We start from the raw sequence: 24,007 nt of genomic DNA on the forward strand, positions 1-24,007 counted from the left end.
TTTTATCATGTTTGACTAAAAATATGGGTACTTATCTCACTTTTTTCCTAGTAACATTAATTAAAAACTTAAAATGTTGCTCAAACAGTGTTAACTAGTTAATGGTGTGTTTCTTTTTTTTTTTTGTATGTGTTGGCCATGGGTTTCAAACCTGCAACGTTCAATTCAGAGAGTTTTTAATGTGGTCATTTGGACCGGCATGCCATCAGGCCACACAACTTTATTAACAGGGCTTTTTTTAAAACAATAAAATGATCATAGTTTGGAGTGTTTACACTTCTCATACTTAAAAATACCTTAAAATTGAAATTTTGTAAATCCCAGAAATTAAAAAAATTTAATCAAAGCATTTGATTAAAAAAAATTATGTAAAATTTATATATTTATTAGATAAAGAATATCTATCATTCAAAAAAAATATTTTTTTATTATTTAATTTTTTTTTTGTACAAAAAATAACTTTGGCTTTTATATTTAAGCTATAAGTACAAACTACGATCCAGTTTTTACAGAATTGAAAAATATAGTTCAACTTAAGATATATTGTTATTTTTGTAAAAAGTATTTGATACAAATGTGTATGGACCCAAATTTTTTTGGTCAATTTTCTCAGAACTTTGAAAAGTCACTATAAATCTATCTCCTTTATTTTTCAAGCCATCTTCTTCAAATTTTCAGGAAATGTTCCTTGTATAAAAAAAATTGTAATTAAGGAATTTTTATAGTTTTGAAAAATAAAATTAAAAAAAAAATAAATAAAAAATCTCTTTATTTTTAATAACAAAGTATTTTAACTCAAAATTTTTCAAAATCCTTCATAACTCATTTTGTTATTGTATAAAGATTAGACTGTTAAAGTTTGAAGAAGATTACTTGAAAAATTAAGCAGATAGATTTTGAATAAAATAATCTGTTTTTGCTATTTTAGTTTTCCCTAACCATGATGAACCTGTTATACAGCCCCAAATTTGAAAATTTAACTGGTCATATCTCAAAAATTTTTGAAGTTTTCAAAGTCGTAAAAAGCAATTTGAATCTTATTAAAAACTCTTTATAATAAGATCAACTTGTAAAAAAATGGCATACCTCCTCATATGGCCTTAAAATCAATTAGTTTATCTCAATGGTTGAATAAACTTTTTTATATTCTTAAAAATTTGGTAGTAGTTTATACTTTCTTTTTGTTTGAGAATCTCTGTTAATTTTTGTAATATTTTTTTGGTTTCTTATGGCTCTTACGTAAAACCAATAATGATAATAGCAATGGTATTGAAAGTTACTTAAGGCCATAAAAGAGGATCCAATAATTTACAAAATAACAACATAATCATTAATAAAGTATTATAAATTTATTTTTTTATTTGACTTAACTCAATTAGTTTTTACAATATATCCACTTTTATAAAAATATTCCCATAAGTTTGTAAAAAACATTATTTTGCTCAATTTTTTCACATCAAATAAAATACAGTTTTGTTTTCTCTAATTTTCTCTAGCAGTTTACCTTGAATTTTAAGGGCATAGGGGGGGAGGGGGGTAAAAGGCCTTTTTAATTTTTCCATCTTATTTTACTTAATTTTAACTAAGCTACAAGATGATTTTTACAGATTTTAGAAATTCAAAATAACTTTTGACATATGACCGGTCAAAGTCGGAGGCTACAACAGGTTCCTTATATGAGGCGCAAACTAAAACTGCAAAAAAAAACTAAATCACTAAAATTCTATCTCCTTATAGGTTTTTTAAGATAAGTACCTCAAACTTTCAGGAAATGTTCCTTGACATATTTTAAAAATTCTGTCAGAAGGGATTTTGAAAAAATTAACAAAAAAAAATTTATAAAAAAAATAAACAAAAAAAAAAGTTTTTTTTTTTGGTTTTTTTGTTATATTTTTTTTTTTTTGTTAATTTTTTCAAAATCCCTTCCTACAAAGTTTTTCAAGTATATCAAGGAACATTTCCTGATAGTTTGAAGTCTCTAGCTCAAAAAATGAAGAAGGAGATAAATTTTAAGTGATTTTAAGATATTTGCAGTTTTAGTTTGCGCCCCCATAAGGTACCTGTTGCGGTCACCAACTTTGATCGCCTAAAACTCAAAAATTACTTTGAAATTTGAAAATCTGTAAAAAGCATCTTGTAGCTTGTATAAAACTCTTTAAAATAAAATCAAGTTGTGAAAAAGTGATTTACTCCACCTATGCCCTTAATATCTTAATAAATAATTCACTTGTTTTAAAATTTTATGTTAGTATGCTTTTGGTCATTTTTGATGTTTTCCAAATAATTGCAGTCATTTTACTATTGTAGAAAAAATATGTGATGTAATCAAAAGTTCAAGAGTTTTTGCAATAATGGCCACTGCTTTTTACAAGTTAGGGGCATAGAGGGAATAAGAATACTTTTTACAAATGTTAACAAATGCTTTCATTTAAGATGAAAGTATAAGTGGTAACCAAGCTTTATTAATTCTAAAAACTTTAAAAGTTAAAGATATAGTCATTTTAGTAAAAAAATCCCCATATAACCTTATGGTCAAATTTAATTTGAGTTCATAAAATCAAATTTCACTTGTAAAATTATTGAATATAGAAAATAGATATGTAATTCATCTAAAACAGCAAATGAAAAACCTTTTTTTTTAGTAATAAATAAATTATTAAGCCATGCTACTTTAGTGAATAAAAAAATACTATGTATTAGTATGGTTTATAAAGTGTATATATATGTTAACCAATAATTTTAATCAGTTTGTGTTCTCTATTAATAACACTATATTTAATTAAAAATGCTTTTGCTTTATTTTCAACGTTTTATGCATTTTTTTTACAAAATATTGAATATTTTTTATTAATTCAAAATTAAGTTCAAAATAATAAGTTAATTTTTAATATATTATTTAAAAATTAACTTAAGTTAATAGTTTTAAATATCATATGTTAATAAATATATATTATTCTTTATATTTTTAAATAATTTAATATGAGGTTATAATTGAGACTTAAACTTAGTTTCTATTAGCTTGTACATTTTAAATTATAAATATGTATTATTTGATATTCTCAGATTCAGTTTTAAGTTAAGGTGTTTATAATTTAAATTTTGCAAGCTAATAAAAAACTAAGTTTTGAAAGTTTGTTTAAGTAAATTATTTTAATATTAAACTGCTATTTGCACGATAAACAAATAAATATTTTACTATGAGACTTTATAAAATAGAACTTTTTTTCTTCCAGTTAAAATTTAAATTTATTCAAACCAAAAGTGCTACAGAAATTTTTATGCAACTTCTTTAGGTATATGCTTACCAGTAAATTTGTTTTATATAGTTTATTTTTTTAGTTTAGTAAAAATCTATATTGTTTTATTAAATAAAATAAAAAACTTAAGTGTTGTGTCTATAAGTAACTATTTACTTGATTCAAGGTGTCTACTAATTTTTAACTAACTAAATTAAGTCATTAACAGGGTTGCCACTTTACCTAGAAACATGGAAAAACCTAGAATTTGACAATTTAGGCAAAAAAAACCTGAAATTTGAGAAATTTTGAAAAATAACTGGAAAAACCTGGAATTTTGAACGAAAATCACTATAAAACCTGTAAAAATCTGGAAATTTCAACAATTTTTACATGCTAGTTAGTAAAATTTTGGTTTGACACAAAAAATCTATTCTCTAGATAAATTTTTTTTTGTCATCATCAAAAAAATTTTTATTAAAAAAACACATTTAAAGTAACTTTACAGTATATTTCCAATATTTTTATACTATTTAACACAGTTTCGTACTTTTAATTTAACTTTTAAACTAAAATAAAACCCAAAAATGCTTGTTTTTAAAAACCTAGAAAAATTTTTGTAAAAACAATTGGCAACCCTGCATTTATAAGTTTTTATATTTAGTTAAACTACTAAGATTTAACCAAGTACAGTAATATACTGTTTTAATGCTTTGATAAATTATAACTTTTGTTTACATTTTATAAATGAGTATAAACAATACCAAATAAATCACTTTATATTAGGTTTAGAAAAATTACTAAAAAATTCGGTTTACAAGTATATTACAAATGGCTGAATATGTTTTGAAATTATTGAATTTTTGATCTTGCTATGAACGTTAAACTTTTTTTTTCTAAATGCCCAATAGCTGAGTTGATAATATTTGTACTCATTTATAAAATGCAAACAAAAGTTGTATTTAGTCATACTAATAAATAGCTTTAAAACTTTGTTTATATAAGTATGTAATATGACTACGATTATAAATCTATTGAAATGAAAACTTTTTATGACATATATATTCATGTTGATGAAAATGCATGTTTTGTAGCAAACAAATGGTTTTTTATATTTACAAACTTTTATATTTTATTATTTAAGATAAATATTTAAATTTTTTAAAAACATCTTTTTAACCTAATATGAGTCAAAAGTTTTTCCCAATAAATTTAATAATTTTTTTATAACAAATAGCCATAAATAAATATTTATTTAAGTACATAAGTGAAGTTGTAAATTATTTGCTTTTTTTATTATAAGTTAAACTTCAAACTTAAAATTAATGTAAATACTTTTCTATTTAAAATTTTGCTTAAAATTTAAAAACAAGATTTTGCGCTATTTTTTATTTTATTTGTTTCTTGGATATTTCTTTTTGAGACAAATATTTCAAAAAAAAAAAAGGTCAGTATAAAAGTCGATAAACTATATATCTGATTTGTAAGAAAGTTTGGTAAACTAGCATTTTATAATTTTTAAAAAATAAGATGTAAACATAAAAGATTTAAATAGTTATTTATACTCCTTGCTCAAAAGTGGTACTACAAACTTATTGTATAGTTTCAACTTTAAAACATCAAGTAAAAATATTATAAAAAGTATTTATCTGTTATAGTTTTGTTTATTAGCTTTTAAACTTTAGTATAAGGGTTAAAAAATAATATAAATAATAAGGTAATAAAGTTCATCTATAATTTTTTGCACTAAATTTTTTTTACCATTTATAATAACTATTTAGCCTGTTTTTACTTGATAATAAATAAAATTAATTTTATCAAGCTAATATATTGTTTACAATAACTTCATTTTGGCAGAGTAAACAGTGAAAAAGTCTAATAAGATAACTGAATATTTCTAGATAATACCATACAAGAAAATCTAATATGGTATTATTTATCGTAGTAGTTTAATTATTATATAATTAAAGTAAGTTCACAACTTAACTTAATAAAAAATTTGAATTTTGTTAGCTTGTTACATAAAAAATTTAAACTTATAAGTTATTAGTTTTAGTTGTAGTTAGCCATTATTTTTAGCAAAGTGGTATAAGTAAATAGCACAGCTTTTAATGTGTCATAATTAAGTTATGTATTAAACTGAATATTTAACTAATTTAATACATTAAGGAAATTATTATCTAGTTACTATTTAAGTTTAAAATAAATTTAAACTGAGCTGAACAACACAATTATTGTTTTTTGCTTAATCATAACTTACTTTTATAAAGTTACGTAAATAATTCAGTGCCGCAAATATCATTTTATTATTTCTTTGTATATTCTAGCCTATTTTATAATTCAGCTGATACAACAATATAAAGTCACTTTTAAGTCGTTAAACGTGACTATAATTCATACTTTTTAATTATCATTCATGGGGTAGACTATAGCGTGTGAATTGTGTTAAGATGAATGTATTAGATTTTGACATAATTTAACACTCGTTTACACTATCAAGATAAACATAACTTTAATTTCTTTAAATGAATAAAAAAAATAAATTTTAAAGACTTTAAAGTTTAATATTTTTAAGTTTTAACTATGCAAATTTTAAGGTAAGATGCAATCTTAAATTCCAAATTGAAATAAGCTTGATCTGTTTATTAAATATTAATTGAATATAGGTAGTTTCGAGACACGTTTAATGGCTTACTATCTACACAATATAAAAAGTATAAAATCTTTCTTTTTCAAACTTAAAATGAATTAATAATACAACTATACACTTGTTAAATAAATAGTATTAACTTGTTATTTTTAATCTTAGATTTAAAAAATTTATAAAACTTATTTTAAAACCTTGTATTATTTATCAAACATTGATTAAAGAATTAATTTGATATATTCTGAAAAGTTTGTAAGTTACTCTAAAATTTTTAAACTTTTTTAGAAACAACAGACACAATACTTATGTGCAGGTGTATAGATATTCTTAATACGTTTAAAGAAAAAATAAAATTTATAAATATTCAGAATGTAAATAAGAATATAACAAAAGAATTAAATTATAAAATAAAAATATTAAATAAAAAGATATTTGAACTAATATTTGTCATAATTGCAACATTTGACATAATTTGTCATAGTTTTCCTTCATTAAAAAGAAAACTAATAAATTGAGTTACAGGGTTGCATCATAATTTTTTGTAAATTTAATCAAGATTTCAAGTTTTGATTTCATTTTGTTTAAAAAACTAGTTTTTTTGTTATTTTTTAGTATGAAGTTAAACTTATACAAAAAAAGAACTGTCAAAAAAAGTTAACAATATTGAAAAACTACTCTAAAGCTAGTAATTCATAAAATTTAACAAAATGAAATTAATTGGTTCAAAAATGTTCATGCTTTTAATATATGTTTAATGATTTAATCAACATTTTGTTATTTTGGTTATAAAAATAGTTTTAAACTTAGTTTATTTTGGTAAATTTTGTTCTAAGTTTAATTTTTTTTTCTAAATCAAGGTATTTTTTGCCTAATTTTAATTCCAGGATTTTGGCAACCATGGAGTTGTCTGAACTTTAAATGTGGTGTAACTGCTACAGTAAAATTTTACTTACAGAACTAGTTCAAAAAATACTGGGCTACATAAACTAAGTTTAGTACAAAAATAATTACAAATTTAATAATTTAGACGAAACCAAAAAAACTAATTCTTTACATTTTGAAAATAATTTCTAGCTTTTTTACTAAAAATCTTGACTTTTTTCCAGTTGTGCTTTAAAGTAAGTATAACTAAAGTTACCAGGGTTATCACTCTTTAAGTCAATAAATGTCTTATGTGACCGAAACTGTCATTAGTAACCTTATACTATTTTTAGTTTTTTTTTAATTGTTTCAACATATTTTAAATTAGACAAACGGGGTTTCCACTAGTTTTTAGAAAAGTTCTTTTGCTTTGTATTATAGTTTTTACTATTTTTTCCTTAATGTTTTTAAAACATAACTACATTAGCTTTAATGACGTTTCGCCAATTAAAGTGAGAATATTTTAAATATAGATTTTTGTGTTTGATCAAATCATTTAATTTTGCAAGTTTCATCCCTAGTTGTGCTTAATTCAATTAAGGTGCTTACCCTATGCTAATACAAGTGATATTAATGTATAAAGTTTAAAATAAAAACCAACAAAACCACCAAAAAAATCTCTTAATAACCTTAATCCAGAAAAAACCTATATATTGTTTCTAAGTAACCAAGTTTATATTAGTAAGTTAGACAAGTTATAAAGTTAAATTTTTTTAGCTTATGAGTGTTTATGCTATGTATTTTTATCTGTTCTAAAACATTTTTTTTGTTAATATTTGTATGGTAATATGAGATATGAAAGCCTTACCACTTAACAAGAAAGTAAACTGATATCCTTTATATAAAAAAAAACTTGTGATAAACGTTTAGCATAAGTTTTAGTGAAAAAAAAAAGTTTTGTCGGTTTTAATTTATTTTATAGTTATGTTTTACAACATGTTTTTCTTTAACATTTTGTTTAATACTGACTATTACTAAGATTAACCTCACTTGATTTTAAAACTTAATTTAAGGTATCACTAAATATGACAATTTTTTAACAAATTTTTGAGAAAATTCTAAAGGTTTAATTTAGTTATAAAGATATTAAATAACTTTTAATCAACACAATATATGTATGTTAGCATTTACAGATATTGCCAAAATATCTTTAATATAAGAATAGATTTTTTTTACTGTGAGCTATATACCACTTACACAATTAAACACGCTTGCATTACAAATACACACAACTTATAAAATTTAAGCATTTTATAATAACTATGTCTAACTTAACTAATATATATAAAGCTGTCTGCAGAGAGTTCTATGTACAAGTGTGTAAGAAAGTCACTCCGTCTGCAGGTAAAGTATGAGCGAAAAGGTCAAGTTGGTAATCTTCCCACAGATAGACAACCAGACCAAACTTAGACTTTTGATGTTGGCTCACTAACATCTAGAGTTAAATGTTTGTGCATTTTTATATCTCTAATGCGCATAATCGATATAGAATTGTTCTTGAGCATCAGTTTTAAAAATAGTAAATATTATTAGTTTAGTTGTAAGCCTGGAGTAGGAACTGCCTTTAGTTGGGAAAAGTCCCCTTTTTGTGCTAAACGCTTTAAGCGTTTAGCTTTTGAGGCTTTACTGAATTTACTTAAGTCATTGAAGTAAATAATAAATATGTAAAAAAATTATTATATATAATTTATTTTATGAAGTGAGTTTGTTAGAAAACTAATATTAATGTGATAATTAGAGTTTAGAAGTGTAAAGCAACTAATATATAAGTAGAATAAAACTGCAAAAATAAACACAATAAGTAACACAAAATTCTACAAACAAAAATGTTCTTAATAATGTTCAGTGTCGAAATTTCACAATCTAAAATACAAAAATAGGTCTTACTAGTAATACAGAGTCTTAAAATATGTTGTTTTTCATGCAAAACGATAGCTAAACTAAGCTTAATACAACCATACAAATAAATATAAAGATCTTATAAAATTAAAATCATAAAAAAGTTTATAAACTGAATTAGTCACTTAAAGTTGATGTGCCTTCCACACGGTCTTATGGCTAAACTGAGTGCATATCAAACATTTTAAAAATTTTTTATGTAATTCATAAACAATCGTCTAACGACCCATGGCGGTCATTTAATAATCAACTAAATATACATTTTGTTACATTTCCCACCAAATAGTCTTTGATTGAAGTCTTTTGGTGTGGTCTTTCAACATTTTTAAATAATTCATATAAATATAAATGCATAACTTTTCAATACTTGTTTTCAAAATGTAGAAAATTGTTAAATAGTACTAGTTTTTTAGTTCAAAGCGTTTCTAATAAGTGTTTATACAATAGTTAAAAGCAGAAAATAATCAAACATCAAAATGTAAAGTCTTACATACATTTCAATAATTGTTCACTCGACCGTTGGGGGTCAGCTGCTTCTTCTTCTGTCAGTATTTCATAATTTTGCGCACTTTTAGGCGCTAAGCATCTGTGTCAGTTGACCTATATTCGACTCGTTTCAATCTGCTTGTAAGAACTAGTATTTTTTGATCAAACTATAAAATTAATTATTATTATTATTAAAACCATATCTGAATTTAGAAGCTATTTAGCTAATGAAGACCTCATAATACAAATGATTTTCAAACTAAAAAAAAAACGTGGTTTAATAAATTTGTTACAAAAAATTCATTAAAAGACAGTATATATCATTAAACACCAAGTATTAGTTACTGTTACAAATTTTGAACTATGTAAAATGTATACTTTAAGATAAAAATAAGTCAAAAGTAATATGTTTTTGCTCAAAAATTTTTAAATGTTTTTAGCTTATGTAATTCATTTGTACTTTCTTAAATTAATTTTAAATTAACAAATAAAAGCATGTTTGTTACCTGTAGCATTTTAGTTTTGCTTTATTTTATAAATGACTGGCCTATACTACTTTTTTGTACTATTTTGATTTCGATAATTTTTTTGCCGTAAATATAACTTGTCTGGACAGGTCAAATATGCTTAAAGACACTCTTGCACAAAATGTATATTATGCCAAGATCTATATTTAGCATGAAGAATATTTTTTGTAAAGATTGTAAACTTTTCGAAAGTGACAAGTTTACATGATGTTAAAAAAAAAATTTGAATGGTATAAATAAATATTTACAAAAAATACACCCATCAAGTGAAAGGGCTCATTAAGGGTAACAGTAATAAAGAAAAAAATAAAATTGAAAACAATGATAAAAAACAAATAATATCGAATAAAAATAATAAAAATTAAACGGCCTGAGGGAAGGGTTAAAGCCATAGTTAAATACAAACGGGAAAAAAATAATAATAAATTAAAAATCTTAACAGTAAAAAAAATGTTATCAACCAAGGATAAGGGTTAAAGGTAACAGCAATAGTAAAAAAAAAATTCAATCTGTTCAAAATTCTTTTCGTGTGAAAGTGTCTTTTGATGCAAAAGTATCTCTTCGTGCATATTTTTTATTTAACTAAGTTTATCATAAACATAAGTTGTCAGTGATGACTTCGGTTTTAGCTAAATCTTTAAAAAAAATAAATATCCGGCAAGATTTTAGATCCATTCAACAGTACTAAAAGTAAGTTTTCTTGTAGAAAATTAGTTTTTATTTTGTTTTTTTTAAGTTTTAAGGTATTATTTAGAAAAACATACAATACAATTAATTTTATTAAAGTTAAAAATATGTTTTTACATAATAAAAAGACAGCGTTACTTAATTTATTTTCTCATGTTTATTAGCATACATAAAATATGTTGTAAATCCGAGCTTACTTAATTATCAAGTAACTTTGTTCTATGAAGCATAGTAGAGTTTTAGACTTTTATTCTTTTAAAGTTTAAAAGCATTTTACCCAACAAGTTATTTTGTTTTAGATAAATAGCAATTAAATAGCAAAGTTAAAAAACAAGAATAAGGTTAGCAATATAACCTCAAAAAAAAAAACAGACACATAAACAGCGTCAGTTAAAAATCATCTTACTATAATAAGTTTCTAAACTTAGATAGAATTTACATAAAGTTATTTAAAATTAAATAGAAAATGCTAAAATGAATTAATTTACTAAGAAAGGTGAAAAATATATTTACTAATTTTTTAAATAAAAAGACAAGTTTCTGAATATAATCTTCACTTTACTGATCATCTGCTTCAAATATAATTAAATAAGCTGGAATTAAATCTAAACGATTTCTTACAGCTCCGAAACATTCACTACTAAATAATCCTTCTCTAGTTACACTTTTTCTGCTATCCTCAATTGTTTTCCTACCCTGATGATCATCATGTTTTTCTTTTGAACAAACAACAAACACAAATGACAACATTTTCACAGTGTTATCAACTTCCCAAAAATTTCGACCAACAAGTTTTGCGAAATTTAAGTTTGTTCCAGTTTGATGTAGTACTGAGTCAAATTCTTCTGGGCTTTTTTGACTATTAGAATAACCGTTTGTCAGAACATGTTTCACTTTTTCCGCATCAAGTCCGCTAAGATAAAGGTAATTTCCTTTATAATTATTAACTTTATTCTCGTTAGTAGGGTTAATTCTGAATAGTTCTCTGATTTTTGGCAAAATTTCAGCGTTTTTATTACAAATTGAAAGTGAAATAAACTTGTAATCATCATTTTCTTTATGTAGAAGTTCTGTACTAAATTTTTGTTGTTCACCACCTTTTACCACAAAAATGCTGCTTATTCGGAAAGAAAGTTGTTTTATAATTGAATTAGTGTCATCTGCTAACGCTGAGATGAGACAATCAATTTTTGCATGATAGTTTCTATCGATTTCCTTTTTGAACTCATCTTCTATCTCTGTAAAAGAAAAATCAAAAAACTCATTTTCAGAATTATTTTCTTTGTTTGTTTCCTGAATTATATCAGAATCAGCAAAACTTTCTGCATATCCTTCTACTTTCGAAAGGCTATAAAGTATTCCATTAACTAAATCGTCTACATGAAGTTTTTCTTCAATTTCAATTAAATATGCTGGTATCACTAAATCATGGTGAGCTAACGCTATATTTTCTTGATCACCTTTTTGAAATGAACCTTCCAGAACTTTTCTACCATGACTGTCAAACAAATCTAATGAACACTCTTCAATCTTAAGTGGTTCGTTTAAACTATCGTTAAACATTTTTATCGACTGCTTAGAACATAGATACTCTGTAAAACATGTATTTCTTACACACATAAAATATGGTAGTTGTATTTCAGGATTTGGTACGCTGTTCACGAAGAAGTATCTAAACTTTCTAATCGAATTTTGTTCTGTGACAAAAGATTCACTGTAATCATACGCAATATTAGAACTATCAGTTAAGTATACTCCAGGTCCATAAGATCCTTGTTGTGATGGATTAAACCCAGTCTTTAAGATTCCTTCTACACTTTGTGCTTTTGTTCCATGAAGTAAAAGAATTTGATTAGAATCGCTTGACTCCGTTGAAGTTTCTTCATTTGATACCACTCTATATACTTTTAAACCTTTAGTCAAAATAATGTCGTTTTTAATCGAATTTTCTAAAAGTTTATAGTCTGGATCATTGATATTTAACATTTCAAGTTTATATTTAAAACCAGGATGAGCGAGTTTTTTGAAGTTTGCAACATCATACTCGCATATTTCTCTGACTTTTTCAAGAACTTTTCCTTTTTTATAATCATCTTTTATTTTGTTAATTTTTTCTTCCCTTTTCTTAACGAAATTTTGAAGAAAACTTCCACAGTTAGGGTTGCTTTTTGAAAATTCTTCCACTTTTGTTTTTATGGACTGCATTGCTAGATTCATTATATTTGTTAAAATACTAAAAAATTAAATTAGTTAGTTTTGGAAAAAACTTTGCATTTATTTTCAATATATTAAACAGTAACAACTGACAGGTCAGTAAGTTTTAAAGTATTGTTGTGGAGCCAACAGTCAAATAATGGATACATCCTAACTGATTATTTGATACATTTTGCCCACCAGATCTTTTATATGACGTTTTTCATTAAAAATGCCGACAATTGTAAGCGTTTATACTTAGTTAATAAGCTATAAAAAACTCTATCTTCATAATTTTTTATTTAAAAAAAATATATTTTTTAAATGATAGAATTACGGAATTTAATAAATTTTATTATTAACGTTTTTTTGATTTTCTGAATTTTATAAATCATTTCATGATTTTCAAGTTTCCAGGTTTTGTAGCAATCCTGTATAAAAAACCATGCAAGACCTCATTATGTTTTTTAAATGAGCAGTATTCCTTGTGTAAAAAAGTTATATTTTGTTGAATTACAGTCAATGTTTCAAATATAATATTTATTTAAAAAAAAGATTCAAAATTAAAAGGCAAACAGTGTTTAAAAAACTTAAAATAAATAAAAAAAGACTGTACTTTTGTTACGCTTTGTGTATTTAAAAAACTAATACATTAAGCAATTTGTAACATTGTATATTTTTTTATAAATAAAAGCTATAATAAACCATACAATATATACTACAACTATTAAGAGTGCATTTTAAAGGATATATTTTATAGTTTTATATTTTGCTTGGTATAATAGTGTAGAGGTCTTAAATTGCCTGTTCTAAGAGTGAAGCCCAATTGTCATGAAACCCAAAATGTCAAATATGTAGAAAGTGTCTCTTTTCGGAAAAACCTTTTACATGAAGGAAAGTTTTGGAAAAAGACTCTTCTAATCAAAAGATTTATTTTGCACGAGGGATAACATGTACATGATGAAAATTTAATGAAGTAAAGCTAACTATATATTTATTGACAAAAAAAAATTTTGATTAAAAAAATAAAAACAACTAAAATAATTAAAAAAATAACTAGCCTCTTTTTTCGTAAACTTGCAAACAAGCTTTGTTGGTTTTAAATACTAATACTATATCTATACACATGATTTTTAAAACAATTAAGTTATCAAGGCAAGAGTTTTTCTAATTGAAAGAGTTTATATAACTAATAATCCATATTGTAATTTTTCAAGAAATTGTCTAAGATAACGAGTAAATTTTTACTTTTATATTAGCGACATAAGAATTAAATGTAGATGTATCAAAAATATATTTTATATGTAAATTAATATTTTTTATGATTGCCATATTTGACATAATTCGTCAGTTTTCCTTACTTAGTGAGAAACTTAAAAATGAGTTACAGGGTTTCCAAAAGTTTTTTGTAAATTTTTTCCAAATTTCTAAATTTAACTATATTTTGTACAAAAAATTAGCTTTTTGGTCTAATTTTGGTAAAAAATTTAAGTTATATAAAAATAAACTTCCATAGATGGTATAAAATATTAAAAAACTACTGCAAAGCTACTAATTTTTTAAATTTAAATAAAATAAATTAAATGGTACAATTTTTTTTTTCGATATATATTTTGTATTTATTCAAAATTTTGTTAGCTTCAACTTAAAGATAGTTTGAAACTTTAAATATTTTGCTTAGTTTTGTTCATAGTTCCATTTTTTTTAACGTCCAGGTATTTTTTGCCTAATTTGATTCCAGGATTTTGGCAACCATTGAGTTGTCTGAACTTGAATTGTGGTGTAACTGCTACAGTACAATTTTACTTAAGAGTACTAGTTCACAAATTACTAGTCTACAAAACTTAAGTTTTGTACAAATGAATTCAGAATTTTATAATCTACTGAAAAACATGAAAACTATTTTTTTCTTTTTGATAAAAAAATTCTAGCATTTATTTATACTACAAAATTCTGTTTTTTTTTCCAGCTATGCTTAAAATTAAGTACAATTGAAGTTATAAGGGTTGTCAGTGTTCAAGTCAATAAATGTCTTATGTGACCAAAACTTCCGTGAGTGACCTTATACCATCTTTGAACTTTTTTCTTATTACAAAAGTTTTTTAAACATATTTCAAATTAAACAAACAAGGTTGCCACTGTTTTTTAGAATTTTTTTTAGGTTTTCTGTTATTTTTTCAGGTATGTTAAAGTACATGTTTTTGGGTCTATTTTCAATTTAAATTGAAAACTGGGTAAGTAAAAATACAACATAGAAAAGATCAGTAAAGCTACATTAAATGTATTTTTTGATTAAAAATTAATAATATGTTAGAATTTAACCATTTAATAAACTTTATTATCTAACAACTTTTTTTTTCAATCAACTTTTTTTTTTAATTCAGGATTTTAGTGAGTTATGTTCAAATTAATGGATTTAAAAAACTATTTCATAACTTTACAGTTTCCAGATTTTTTAGCAATCCTGTATATAACACCAAGCAAGAACTAGTTATGTTTTTAAAAATGAGCAGTATACCTTGTGTTAAGAAGATATATTTTTATTAGAAAACAGTCAATATTTTAAATTAAAACATTTATTAGAAACAAATATTCTAAATTAATTGACAACTAGTTTTAACAAACTTAAAACAAAAAAAAAAGACTGTAGTTTTGATACACTTTGTATATTTACGAAAGAAACACATTAAACTATTTGTGACATTATATAATTTTTTATATAGAAAAGCTATTATAAGTTTCAAAATGTTTACTACAACTATTAAGAGTGCATTTAAAGGACATCTTTATATAGTTTTATTTTATACTTGGTATAATATTGTAGAGGTCCAAAATTTAATGCTTCAAATTGAAGCCAAATTGTCATTAAAATCCAAAATGTCAAATTTGTAGAAAGTGTCTCTTTTCAGAAAAACATTTTCACATGAAGGGAAGTTTTAGAAAAAAAAACTCTTTTAATCAAAAAGTTTTTTTTTGCACATAAGGTCATAAATGCAAGAAGATAATTTAATGAGGTAAAATAACTATGTTTATATTGACAAAAGAAATACTTTTGAATTGAAAATAAAACACCTAAAACAATTAAAAAACTTAACTAGCCTATTTTGCGTGAAAATTGCATAGAAAGTGTCGTTTTATTTTTTTAATATAGTAATATAACACCTATATAACTCATAATTTCTAAAATTTTGAAATCATTAAGCCAAAAATATTTCTCATAAAAAAAGTTCATATAACTCATAAACCATATTGTAGTTCCTCAAAAACTGTGTAAAAAAACTAGTAAATTTTAACTTGTAAACCAGGAACAAAAAATTGAATGTTTATGTAATTAAAGGATATTTTATATGTAAACTAATATTTGTCATAGTTGCCATATTTGACATAACTTGTCATACTTTCTTTACTCAAAAACAAACTAAAAAACTGAGTTGCAGGGTTGCCAAATAATTATTTCTAAATTTTATTTTGTTATTTAAAAAACTTTTTTTTTTGTCTATTTTTGGTATAAAATTAAACCTTTTAATTAAACTTAGTTTAAAGCACAGCTGAAAAAAAACGGGATTATTTAGAAAAAACTAGACTTTTTTTTAAAAAAGTAAAAAAAATAATTATTATGATATTGAGTAGATTATTAAATTCTGAATTGATTTTTGTACTAAAATTTAGGTTTTGTAGCCCAGTAATTTGTGAATTAGTACTCAAGTAAAATAGTACTTGTAGCAGTTACACTACAATTCAAATTCAGACAACTCCATGGTTGCCAAAATCCTGGAATCAAATTAGGCAAAAAATACCTGGATTTAGAAAAAAAAAATGGAACTATGAATATAACCAAATAAAATACCTGTAATTTTAAGCTATTTTTATTTCTTAAGTAACAAAGTTTTGATAAATACAAAATATCTATAAAAAACATAAAATTTTGAACAATTTATTTTCTTTTAGTTAAAATTTGAAAATTAGCAGCTTTGCAGTAGTTTTTCAAAACTTTTATACTTTTTATGACAGTTTTTTTTTTTGTATAAGTTACCAGGGTTGTCATTTTTTAAGTCAATAAATAATTTATTTGACCAAAACTGCTGTGAGTGACATTACACTATCTTTAGTTTATTTTATTTTTTAAGTGTTTACAACATATTTTAAATTAGACAAAAAGGGTTGCCACTGTTTTTTCGAAAATTTATTTTAGTTTTTCTTGTAATTCTTTCAGGTTTTTTAAAAACATGTTTTACGGTCTACTTTTAGTTTAAATTTAACTTAAGGTTAAAAACTGTATTAAATAGTAAAACAACATTAAAAAGATACATTGAAGCTACATAAAATGTTTTTTTTTATTATTTAAAGCAGTTAATAAAAAAAAAGTTATTTTTAAGTTATAGAATTTTAGAGTTCAATAATTTTTATTATTGATAATGTTTTTTTTTGGAATTTGAGGTTTTTAGTGAGCTCCATTCAAAATTAACGAATTTTTTGATTTTTTTCGTGGTTTTCCAATTTCCTGGTTTTTTTTGCAATCCTGTATATACAACCAAGCAAAAAGTCAAATTTTTTTTAATGGGCATCATTCCTTGAGTTGTAAGTATATTTGTTCAAAAACAGTCAACATTTCAAATATAATATTATACTAAAAAAAAAAATGATTCAAAATTAGTTGGCTACTAGTGTTAACAAACTTTAACAATTGAAAAAATTAATTGTACTTTTGTTACACTTTTTATGGTTGAAAAACTAGTATATCTAGCAATTGGTGACATTGTAAGATTTTTTATAAAGAAAAGTTATAAGAAACTATTCAATGTATCTACAAGTATTAAAAATTCATTTTGAAGGATTCCTTTTTACAGTTTTATATTTTGCTTAGTATAATAGTGTAGAGGTCTTAAATTGCCTGTTTTAAGAGTGAAGCCAGATTGTCATTAAAATCCAAAATGTCAAATATGTAGAAAGTGTCATTTTCATAAAAATATTTTCACATGAAGAGAAGTTTTTCGAAAAAAAGACTTTTTTAAACAAAAGGTTTATTTTGCACGAGGGATTACATTTGCATGAAAAAAATTTAATGAAGTAAAACTAGCTATGTTTTTATTGACAAAAGAAATACCTAAAAATTTAAAAATAAAACAACTAAAATAATTAAAAAAGTTAACTAACCAATTTTTGCGTGAAACTTGCAAACTAAGCTTTGTTTTATTTTTTTATTGAAAAATATTATACCTACAATCATAGTTTTCAATTTTTTTAAATTATCAAGGCAAGATTTTATCTAATTAAAACAGTTTATATAACTAATTAGCTATATAGTAGTTTTTTAAGAAATTTTCTTAATAAGATAATAAATTTTAACTATTAAATCAAGGAAAACAGAATTAAATGTTGATGTATTAAAAAGATACTTGATATGTAAACTAATATTTGTCATTATTGCCATATTTGTATAACAGTTTTAAAAAATAATTTAAAGCTACTAATTTTTTTAATTTAACTAAAGGAATTAAATGGTTCAAAATATAATGTTTTTGATAGATATTTTGAATTTAATCTAACTTTTGTGACTTGAGATATAAAAGTAGCTCAAAACTCCAGGTATATTAGTTGGTTTTGTTCATAGTTTCATTTTTTTTCTTAATCCAGGTATTTTTTAGTTAAATTAATTGCAGGATGTTGCAGCTGTATGAACTTGAATTGTGGTGTAACTACTATATTACTATTTATTTAGAGTACTAGTTCAAAGAGTACTAGGCTACAAAACCTAAATTTTAGTATAAAAGTAAATTCAGAATTTAATAAGTTAGACAAAAGCAAACAAACTAATTCTTTACTTTTTGATTAACAAAATTAGCATATTTCTAAATATTCCTGACTTTTTTCTATCTTTGCTTTAAATTAAGTACAATTAAAGTTACCAGGGTTGTCAGTATTTAAGTTAAAAATTAATATTATGAGACCTAAACTGCCGTCAGTGACCTTACAGTACTTTTTTTATTATTCTTAAAACAGTTTTTTATTCTAAGTTTCGTACCAAAATTAATTAAGAATTGAATAATCTATTCTAAATCAAAAAAACTAATTAAATAACATTAAATTTTCTTGCATATGTACTAAAAAATCCAGACTTTTTTTCAGCTATTCTTTAAACTAAATATAATTAAAGGTACCAGGGTTGTCACTCTTTAAGTCAATAAATGTCTAATACGACCAAAATTGCCATAAGTTACCTTATACTTTTGTTTTTAATTCTTAATATAGTTTTTTAACACTCTTTATTTTAAACAAACTGGGTTGCCACTGGTTTTTAGAAAAGCTCTTTTAGATTTTCTGTAATTCTTTCTGTTTTTTTTTTTTTTAATACATCATTTTGGGTCTGTTTTTAGTCTAAATTTGATTTTAAGGTTTAAAAATGTATTTAGTAGTAAAACAACATTGAAAAAATACAGTGTAGTTTCATTAAATGTGTTCTCTGCTTAATAAACTTAAAAATAAAATAAAGTTTTTCAAATTATAGAATTTTAGTATTTAATAAGTTTTATTATTCAAAATGTTTTTTTTTATTCAGGTTTTTTAGTGATCTTTGTTCAAAATTAATGGATTTTCAAACATTTTTCGTGATTTAAAATTTCCAGTTTTTTTGGCAATCCGGTAAAAAAAACCAAGCAAGAAATCATTTTTTTACTTCTAGTGAGCAATATTCCTTGAATTAAAAAGTTATACTTTTGTTAAAAAACACTCAATACTTCAAATATAAATGTTAAACTAAAAAAAATTGATGATTCAAAATTAATATAAAACTAGTGTTAACAAAGTTATCAATGAAAAAATATTTTTATTACACTTTGTATATTTCAAAAACTAACATATTAAGCAACTTGTAAAATTGTATGAATTTTAAGAGAGAAAAATTAAAATAAACTAAACAAAACTTTTAAGAGATTTCTTAAACTTTAAGGATATATTTTTGTAGTTTTATGTTTTGCTTGGTGTTTGAGTATTAAGGTCATAAATTGAGTATTTTATGAGTGAAGCCCAATTGTCATAAAACCAAAAATTTCAAATATGTAAAAAGTGTCTCGTTTCAGAAAAACATTTTACATTAAGGGAAGTTTTTTAAGAAAGACTCTTTTTAACAAATGTTTTATTTTGCACGAGGGTTTATATTTCCAAGAAGAAAATTTAATTAAGTAAAACTAAATATGTTTTTATTGACAAAAGAATTATTTTTGATTAAAAAAAACAAGAAAAATAATTATGGAAATCAACTGCAAGACTTTTGGGTGAAACTTGCCAACAAAGCTTCGTTTATTATTTTTTAAATACTAATATTATACCTATACTAGTGAGTTTTAGAATTTCTAGATTATCAAGGCAAAAGTATGTCTAATAACAATATTTTATATAACTAATGACTAATGAGCCATATTTAAGTTCTTCAAAAAATTGTCTAAATCGTTAAGTAAATTTTAACTGTTCTACCAGGAACAAAACAATTAATTGTTGATGTTATAAAAAGATATTTGATATTGTAACATATATTTGTCAGAATTGCCATATTTGCCAAATTTTACACAGTTTGTAATAGTTTTCCTCAATTAATAGCAAACTTAAAAAAATGAGTTACAAGGTTGCATATATATTTTTTGTATTTTTAATCAAGATTCAAAGTTTTAATTTTTATTGTTTAAAAAAGTAGTTTTTGGACTATTTTTAGTTTGAAATTAAACTTATACAAAAAAAGAACTGTCAAAAATAGTAAACAATATTAAAAAACTACTGTCAAGCTAGTAATTTTTCAAATTTAACTAAAATAAATTAAATGGTTCAAAAGTGTTAATATTTTAAATGAAGTTGAATGATTCAATCAAAATTTTGTCACTTTGAATATGAAAAAAATAAAACAGAGCAACAACCTATAAAACAATTTAATAAAACAACGAAACAGTATAATCAAAATCTTTATCATTACACAAGTTAAGTTTTCATAACAAAATACAAATAGCCTCAAGTTTAATTATATCCGAATTGTGAAAACAATTTTTAACACTTTAAATATTTTAAATTATAATTAACCGCACAATCAAGGTTATTTACTAAGTGTTCAGCAATAGTAGATCTTTTTGAAGCATTTATTACTCTAATAGATTTAGTTTTCTTATTACTCTTACAAAATTCATCGATACTTTTTGGAATATGTTCCTTTATTCTTTTGCCAATTTGTCTTGAGGTCATCCCGACATATAAAACTATTTTAAAACTTTAGGTATTTTGGTTAGTATTGTTTAAAGTTCTAATTTTTTTAAATGTATAGAACTAAATTTAACCAAAACTTCGATACTGCTAAGTTTTATTTTCTCGGAATTTTTATATACTAGTTTAAATATTTTTAGAAATGTACTAACATCGTACAATTATTTAATTTAAAACTAACTTCAATTTGTTGAAATTTTTGAATCTAACATTTAGGAAACAAATTGAGAATTATCATACCAGCGAAACATCAAGTAAACAGTCTGATCAAGTTAAGATGACCAGTAGATACAGCTCTTAATGGATTCTTTTTCGGATTCGTAAATAAATATTTTCTTTCGCTTTTTTGTTCAAACCAAGTAATAATCAACAAAGAAAAATATACTTTAGTAGTAGTTATCTAGTAATATATGTAAAGTTGAAATCTGATTGTGCAATTAACATTAAACATAGGGTTAGGCAACGTTTTGTCTTAAAAAAGTGATTTATAAAACAAAAATGTCCAATTGAAATATATAGAGTATAATCATTATAAGTTTTGCGGAAGTTTTGTTTTTTACAAATAAGCTAAGATAAATAAACTAAGCGCAGCAATTTATACAGTCTCCTTTAAAACGATTAAAGTTATTTACGTGTCTCTACCACTAGCAATGTAAAACAAATATAGTAGCACAGAAGTTATTTTTATAATTTAGTGTGAGTAGGTTATTATCAGCTTGACGACCAATGCTTTAAAGTACAATTTAAAATAGAAAATGCCTGCTTTAAATACTTTTTGGTTAATAATATTAACACGTAAATTAAATTGCAATGACATCTAGCGGATACAGTATGCTCCACAACAGATTAAAAATAAAATTTTACTTTATACCACTATAGAGCAGTTAAACAACATGCTTGAATTACCTAGTTACCAATTCAAACTTATTTGTTTGATAACTAAGCTATTAACATACTCATGTGACTTATAAATATGATGTTTATGATAAAACAAATTTGTACTTAAAGCTTAAAAATAATTACTTTTAATAGTTCTAAGTACTTGACAAAATCATAATAATAAAAAAGTAATAAAATACCTAACAAAATCAATTTAGTTTTAAATTTGAGAAAACGTTGTAGAATAGAAAAAATAGCCAAAGTTTAGAAAAAAGAAAGTAAAGTGAATAAAATTTCTGTTATAGATTATACACATAACTAAAAGACAAAAAATATAATTATTAGGTCTTATAAAGACCATTTCAAATTGATAATTGTAACTATTTTTTTAAGAATAACCGTGGAAGACAACTTAAAAATCGAATTATAGGTTTGCCAAAGGTTTTTTCTAAACTTTTTCAAAAATTCTAAATTTAACTTCCACTTGATCAAAAAACGAGTGTTCTTTGGTCTATTTTTGGTACAAGTTTAAGATATACAAAAAATGAACTGTCATAAATAGTATACAATATTGAAAAACTACTTAAAGCTACTAGCTTTTTAAATTTAACTAAAAGAAATTATATGGTTCAAAGTTTTTCATGTTGTTAATAGACTTTTATTTATTTAATCAATTTTTTTACTTTGTATATAAAAATAGTCTAAAACTCTAGGTATTTTAGTTAGTTTTGTTTACAGTACCATGTTTTTTTTTTCTTAATCCAGGTATTTTTTAGTTGAATTGATTCCATATTTTTTGGCAACCATGGAGTTCTCTGAACTTGAATTGTGGTGTAACTGCTACAGTAACATTTTACTTAAAGTACTATTTCACAAAATACTGGGCTACAAAACCTAAGTTTTGTACAAAAATAAATTTTGAATTTAATAATTTAAACGAAACCAAAAAAAGTAATTCTTTACTTTTTGAAAGTAAGCTCTAGCATTTTTACTAAACTGACTTTTTCCAGCTGTGCTTTTAATTAAGTTTAATTTAAGTTAGCAGGGTTGTCATTCTTTAAGTCAAAAAATGTCTTATGTGACCTAAACTGCCGTGAATTAAACTATCTTAAGATTTTAATGTTTATTAATTTTTGTACTTGTTTTTATGTCTATTTTTATTTCAGATTTAGTTTCAAAGTTGAAAACTGGGTTAAGTAGCAAAATAAAATTAAAAAGATACAATGAAGCTGCATTAAATGTGTTTTTTGTGAAAAAATAAAGCTTTCTAAATGATAGAAATTTTTTCATTGAGAAATTTTATTTCCAAGTTTTTATACGTAATATTTATATATCTCCAATCTAATTTTTAAAATTTCCAAATTTTTAGGTTGTTTGGCAATTCTGTATAGAAAACCAGGTAAGAAATATTTTTATTTTTAAATACTGTAATTGAGCAATAATCCTGGTATTAAAAAGTTATATTTTTTTCGATAAAACGGTCAATAATTTGAGTTAAAAAATATACATTAGAAAAAAAAATTGGTTGAAAACTAATTGGCAACTAGTGTTAACAAACTAAGAACAAATAAAAAAAGACTTTACTTCTGTTAATTTTGTATTTTTAAAAAACTAATATATTAAGCGATTTGTGACATTGTATAGTTTTTTAAAGAGAAAAATCATAATAAACTATACAATGTATACTACAACTATTAAGAGTGCATTTTAAAGAATAGCTTTTTATAGGTACATATTTTACTAAGTATAATAGTATAGAGGTCCTAAATTGAATGTTTCAAATTGAAGCCCAACTGACATTAAAACCCAAAATGTCACATATGTAGAAAGTGTCTATTTTTAGAAAAATATTTTTACATGAAGGGAATTTTCAGAAGGATTTAGAAGAATTTAAATAAAAGGTTTATTTTGCACGAGGGATAATTTTGCATGAAGAAAATTTAATTAAGTAAAATTAACTATGTTTTTATTGACAGAAAAAATAATTTAAAAAAAACAAAACAATTATAATAATTGAAAATAATAACTAGTCTATTTTAGAGTGAAACTTAAAAATAAAGCTTCGTTTTATTTTTATTTTGTATAGTAATATCATACCTATATTCATAATTTTTTTAAAAGTTTTGAATTATCAAGGCAAGAGTGTATCTAATAAAAATAGTTTATATAAGTAATGAGCTATACTGTAGTTCTTCAAAAATTGTCTAAAATAACTAGTAAATATTAACTAAAAAAGAATGAAATGTAGAAGTAATTAAAAGATATAAGAATAAAATGTAGATGTATTTGTA

Source organism: Thalia democratica, chromosome 6, assembly GCF_965202585.1.
Source record: "Thalia democratica chromosome 6, ktThaDemo2.hap1.1, whole genome shotgun sequence".
In the NCBI taxonomy this organism is placed as follows: domain Eukaryota; kingdom Metazoa; phylum Chordata; class Thaliacea; order Salpida; family Salpidae; genus Thalia; species Thalia democratica.